We start from the raw sequence: 6,431 nt of genomic DNA, 5'->3' as shown, positions 1-6,431 counted from the left end.
AGGCTGTGCAGCATGGCCTTTCCCAGTTTGAAGAGACACTTGGCCAACAGTCTGAGGCAAAGAGGCAAAGAAGGAAGGCCCATAGCCAGGGAGACAGACCAGGGACACACTACACTTGCTCCCAGTGTGGAAGGGATTGTCACTCACGAATCGGCCTTTTCAGCCACACTAGACGCTGTGCCAGAACCACCATTCAGAGCACAATACCAGAGTCTTTCTAGACTGAAGGTTGCCAACAACAACATGTCCACCTGTACAGGGCTAGCCCAAGAACTGAGATGTCCTGATGCATGCCTGACACTGCCCCCCGCAGTACCCAAGGACATGCCATCCTCTGCTCTCCCACTCTCCAACATTCTTGCAACTTGACTAGGCTGCTTCTTGTACCACTCAGCCTCCATTTTGTGTCTCTTCTCTCATCCTACTTTGGCGCTCCACCACATTTTGCTGCCGTTTCCACGGCCACTCCAATTTCTACAGCATGCTTGAAAGGAAGGTTTTCCTCACTCACTCACTGTGCCATCCACATTCCGACTTGCCTCTCGATGCACATTAAGGACCATCTTGGTGTCAGAGTGTTGCTGGCACCTTTTACGTTCTGCTGTGAATGAATACACAGATTCACCTACACAAGGGTGCCTATATTCCTCCAAGGGGTCTGCACCAGTGTGTGGACCCCTCTTCTGGCGCATAGCATCACAACTGCGTTGCAATGCTGTTCCCAGATGCTGAGCAATGATGTCACGTGTCATCGCCCAACTTCTGGGTTTCTGAGCTCTGTACTGCGTAGCCACACAGCCGTGAAGCTAACACAGAACGTTGCCCATAAGCAATGCATGGCAACAGCCCTTTCTTGTTTGTCTTCCATCAACTGGCATTCAGAGGCTTGAACTGAAGAAGGGGGTTCTATTAAATAAAGTAAATAAATTGTCATGGCTAAGAGGCACAGAGATGAATCTATCCGCCTGTGTGTCGTCCCCAGTGAAAGCATCATCACCAAACCAGCAGCCATCATCACCTCTTGTGTGCCACGAGTACCAAAAGCTCATCATGTGTTACGAAGAATCTTCTCTCCATCCTTAATCAGTCTCATCAGGTGAACTCAAATTCTAATATTACAAGAGAAGGAAAAAAGTCTCTCCACTTTCTCCACCCCGCGACTAACTGCAGAAACTTCGATCATGTTCCATCTCCCCTGCTTGGGCTGCAATCCTATATACATGCTTTCCTGGGAGTAAGCCCCATTGAAAGCAGTGAGACTTCCTTCTGAGAACGCATCCATTGGTTGGTGCCAGCGGCATAGCTAGAGCGGGTGCAAAGTACTAGGTTTTGCAGGGAGCCTCACCACAGCATACAAGGGGTCCCTCCCGTCCCCTTTAAAGCCTGGTGTACATCTCTATTTTGCTCCCCTTGCCTGGAATTAATGGCTCCAAAGGGGAGAGGAGGGGATCCTTGAATGCTGCGATGAGACTCCCTGCAAAACTTAGTGCTTTGCACTCCCTCTAGCTATGCCACTGGTTGGTGGCTATCTTTTTTTCCTAAACGTTTCAAGTCCCAAATGTGTTTGACTTTCCAAATGTGTTTGGGCAGGAGGTCTGGTCTAGAGGGTAGAGCCTCCATTTGCCTGACGATAACATCCACAAGGTCGCCAGTTCAAGGCCACCGGCACCGTGCGACCTTGGAGCAGCTGACAAGCTGAAGCCGAGCTATTCCATCTGCTCTGAGCGTGGGAGGATGGAGGCCAGATCAGAATGAAACATCTGAATTGTTTGTGGCTCTTGAAAGATAGAGCCTTCTTTCAATTGTAAAAATCCCTACGGGGATTTAAATAAGCCTGCCTATGTAAACCGCCTTGAATAAAGTCTTGAATAAAGACCAAGAAAGGCAGTATATAAATACCTGTATTATTATTATTATTATTATTTCCTCACGAGGAAGGCACTCTGACACTCACAGATTTGGGCTACCTTATTCTGCACATTTTCCAGCTCTTTCCTGTTGTAGAGAGGGGATGAGCAGATCTGCACACAGTAGTCCACCCCACAGCTTTGTCTGAGAGCATGACATTGCTGGCAGTCTGGTGTTCAACCTTTCGCATTCACTAGTGGAAGACCTTCCATTTCAGGCCCCAAAATGTCTTGGGAGAGGCCTGCAAACCTCTGACCCAAGGGGGTTCATGAGCACCTCGCCTCGCACATGGAGATGGACAGGAGTCATCAGCTCCTACTACAGACACCATGTTTGCCCTGAACCGACAGCCCTCCATGGCCAGGACACTTCAAGGAAGGGCTCTTGTCTGCCCCAGCCCATTGGAATGCACCACTGTGACATCAGCCCCTTGACCTGAAGCAGCCGTTTACTGGTCATTTGAGCCACTGGAGGGCTGTTGGTTCCCTGTTGGTCTCATCCAGTCTTTTTCACTTTGTTCCAGCTGGCTACATCTTGGTGACTGAGGAAGAAGTAGAAGGGCTTGCAAAGTAGCAGGATTACCAGGTACTTATAAACCCAGCATCTCTCTCTCTCTCTCTTTTTTTAAAGGAATTAACCACTGCACACAAGACCATTGCGTTCCTGGCTCACTTGACATCTTTGAGGACCCTGAAACCCAGTTGGTGGCCAGCCAACATGGGGCGGTCAGTGGGCTGGCAGGGCCCATGAGAAGGGGTTAAGGGGATAAATTGTACCTGGGCCCAGGAGCTAAATGACGAGGCCCCAAAATTTCCTGGGATCTTACATATTCTGATCTCACCATGGCCCATGAGAGAGGGGTGCATGGGATACATCCTACCTGGGTCATCATCTAGGATCAAAAAAAGGGGCCATGGAGCCAAAGAAGAGGACATTTCCTGGGATCTCAGAAAATGTTTGTATATATTGGGTGAAGATGAGCGTTCACATTTTGTGTAAGCCTTCATAGTTTTATGTATCGCAGTTCGTAGAAGTGATGATCCAATGGAGAAGGGAAGGGGTCCCAGGGAAACTTTGCATGTCCTGATAAAATTTCTCTCGGAGGCCCTGAGGGCAGGGGCAGGGATATGAAGCCTTGCAGCAACTCCTGCCTGGGGGGAACAGGAGAGCCCATCATTTTCCATAATGATGTATTTCTCATGCTTCAGTCAAGGTTGGATCTCAAAGTGGCTTACAGTTAAAATCCATACAGAGATCCTGTATAATCAGGGATGTTGATGTGTGTGTGTGGGGGGGGGGAGTCCCTTCTGACCCTAGTCAGTTGATGACAGTCTGTATTCCAGACTCTTCCTGCCTCCAGAGGTCTAGGTGAATAGATGGAGCTATGATGGACTGGGGGGGGGGGGCCTGGAGGATAGTGAAGGGAACAGCTGACGGTTCCTGTTGATCTGTCCCTCATTTGGGGGGACATGAACTGAGGGTGTGGGCTTGTTTTGTACATGCCACAACATAGAACAGACACAGCTGCCTTGGCCGTTGGTCCGTCTAGCTCAATTCCCAGGATTTTAGGCAGGGAAGGGATCCTCAGCCCTTTCAACAATTGAGCTGTGTGCCAAGTCAGCCCTGCCACGGTCTGCATGCCATGCAAGTGCTCTTCCATGGAGCCACAAGCCTGTTCTTGCTGTCAGCAGGAGCCCTGCAAGCACTGATGCCCACTGCCTCTGTCTCCACAGATGATGGCGACCCATGTCCCCACGGCTCCGGGCCTGCCCCAGATGCTCAAGGCAGGCATGAAGTATTTCAGTGGCCTTCAGGAGACCCTCTTCAGCAACCTCACCGCCTGCAAAGCTTTGGTGCGCTGCTTGCGCACCTGCTATGGTCCTTTAGGCCGCAATAAGCTGGTGGTCAACCACCTTGGTAAGAGCTTCCACACCAGTCATGCTGCCACCATCCTGCGTGAGCTGGAGCTGGAGAATCCCATTGCTTGCCTGCTGCGTACAGCAGCCGAAACCCAAGAGGAGGAGACTGGGGACGGCACAAATTTTGTCATCCTCCTGGCTGGGGCCTTGTTGGAGAACGCAGAGAAGCTGCTGCGGTCTGGTGTTTCAGTGGTGCACATCTGTGCTGGCTACAAGATGGCCTGTAAGGAGGCCTTGCGCCTGCTTCCTGGCTTGACTTGCCATGTCCTGAGAAACCCTCGTGATATGGACGAGGTGGTGTTGGCCCTGCAGACCGTGGTGGGCAGTAAGGTCTTTGGTCACCAGAAGTTCTTGTCCAAGCTGGTGGCCAAGGCCTGCATCTTGGTGTTGCCTCCAGACCATGCAACCTTCAACCCAGATCTCATCCGCACATGCAAAATCCCAGGAGCTGGCGTCCCCAACTCTTGTGTCTTCGAGGGGATGGTCCTCTGCACGGAGGCTGAAGGGACTGTCAGGAGGGTGGAGAGGGCCCGTATTGCAGCCTATTCTTGCCCCTTTGGGCCATCTGGATTGGAGGCCAAGAACACCGTTGTCTTCCAAAATGCTGCAGAATTAAAGAGCTTTGGTGGAAATGAAGAGCACCTGATGGAGCAGCACGTGAAGGCCATTGCCAAGGCTGGCATCAATGTGGTGGTCATTGGGGGGAAAGTGGATGATATGGCCCTCTTCCATGCCAACAGGTACAGGATCATGGTGGTCCGGCTGACCTCCCGTATAGAACTGCAACGCCTGTGCCAGGCAGTCGGTGCCACCCTTCTGCTCAACATGGTCCCACCCTTGCCTGAAGACATTGGTCATTGCCGCCGTGTCTACACGAGTGAGATTGGCAGCACCAGCGTAGTCATCTTCAGTCAAGATGGGGCCACTTGTCCAGTAGCCACCCTTGTTCTTAGAGGAGCCAGCAAAGAGATGCTGGACTGCCTGGAGGAAGCCATCCGTGACGGGGTTCACATCTACAAGACTCTGAGCTGCGACCCGCGGCTCTTGCCTGGGGCAGGGGCCACTGAGATGGCACTTTCTGTGCGGCTCACCACTTTGGGGATGTACTACCCAGGCCCTGAGCAGTATGGCGTCCTGGAATTCTCCCAGGCCTTGAAAACCCTTCCTGCCACCCTGGCAGAAAACGCGGGCCTGCCAGTCAATGAGGTGATGGCAAAAATAGAAGTGCAGCACCAGTTGGGCACACAGAACACCGGCATCAAGATAGCCCCAGAGGAGACTGGCACCACTGACGCTGCCAAAGAAGGCTTGCTAGACCCATACTTAGTGAAGTACCGGGGCATTGTGCTGGCTACCCAGATGGCAGTCACACTGCTGGGGGTGAGTGAGATCATGGTTGCCAAGAAAAGTGGAGGACCCAAGCCCAGAGGGGAAAACCCCAACTGGGACCAAGAGCCTGATGCACTGGAGTGAAGGGGTCACACTCGTCCCCCAACACAACCAGAATCACCCTACAAATAAAGCATGACAACTGTGGTCAGCTGAGTCTCGGCTGTCTCCTCTAAGTTCCGAAAGAAAAGGCAGAATCATCCGCTTATGTCGTGGGCCTTGCCACTTCTACACCACTGCCAGGAGCATGTATGTGCTAAAGAAACAAATCAATAAATAGGAATTCTGTGCAAAGAGAGTCCAAACTCGGACCAAGAATAGTGGAGTTATGTGACCGGTATTGTTTATGCAATTAAAGCTCATTTGCAAATGTTTGTGGGAAAGGGCAATGTGTTAGGCAGCATGTTCGTGCTTCCTGATCACATGACACCTTGGCTACATACCAGGAAAGGCTGGAGGCAGAGAGGGAGGAATGGGGGGGGCATGGAAAAAGGGAGCAATGACCTTGATGAGGGGTACAGAGTCACTTACCTGTCATTTTACTGGCTTGCATCTTGCCTTCTGCCAGGAGCAGACTATGTCATCCGTGAGAGCTATCCCGCTTTATCCCCTGCGTGGGATAGGTTGGACTGAGAAACTGTGACTAGCCAAGGCGGCCAGAGGAGCTTTGTGGCTGAGTGGGAATTTGAACCCTTGTCTTCTATCCCCCACCCTGCTAGTACAGACCGTAGTCCTCTCGTCAGTGCCCATTTCCACCAAGGTCCTTCTCCCCAGCTCCTCGCGCAAATGCAGAAGTGAACAAGCACCCTAGCCGAGTCTCCCGCAACCATTTTCCCGCAAACGCTTCTAATTGGGGGTGGGCGGATAAAGGACGCGTACCAAGAGGGAGAGGGGAGGGGGAAGAGTTGGTGGCTTCGATCCCTCACTGCCTGCACACGCCAGGCATTCGTGGGATGCGATGGCAGGCTGCACCTGCAACCATTTGGCACGGCCGTCCAAGAGTGGCAATTAGCAAGCGTGTCTCCCCCATCCAGGCATAATTAACTAAATGGCCTGCAAATAAGGCCCAACTCCCAGTAATCAATTATATTAACCCGTGTCAATTCTCAGCCGCCACCCAGCATTTGGGTGAGAGGCTTGGAGGAGGCAGAGAGATGTGGGGAGATCTGCTCTCTTCCACTGCCAGCCTGAAATCCTGACCGCAATGAGTGCAGA

The 6,431-nt window shown here is 51.9% G+C and overlaps 1 pseudogene; it reads left to right on the top strand.

The window, feature by feature from the left end:
• The first annotated feature begins 3,644 nt into the window (after positions 1-3,644).
• Positions 3,645-5,300, top strand: LOC136654198 (T-complex protein 1 subunit theta pseudogene; annotated as a pseudogene).
• The last annotated feature ends 1,131 nt before the right edge of the window (positions 5,301-6,431 follow it).

Source organism: Tiliqua scincoides, chromosome 5, assembly GCF_035046505.1.
Source record: "Tiliqua scincoides isolate rTilSci1 chromosome 5, rTilSci1.hap2, whole genome shotgun sequence".
Classification (NCBI taxonomy): Eukaryota; Metazoa; Chordata; class Lepidosauria; order Squamata; family Scincidae; genus Tiliqua; species Tiliqua scincoides.
This window is presented reverse-complemented; position numbering and strand designations above follow the sequence as displayed.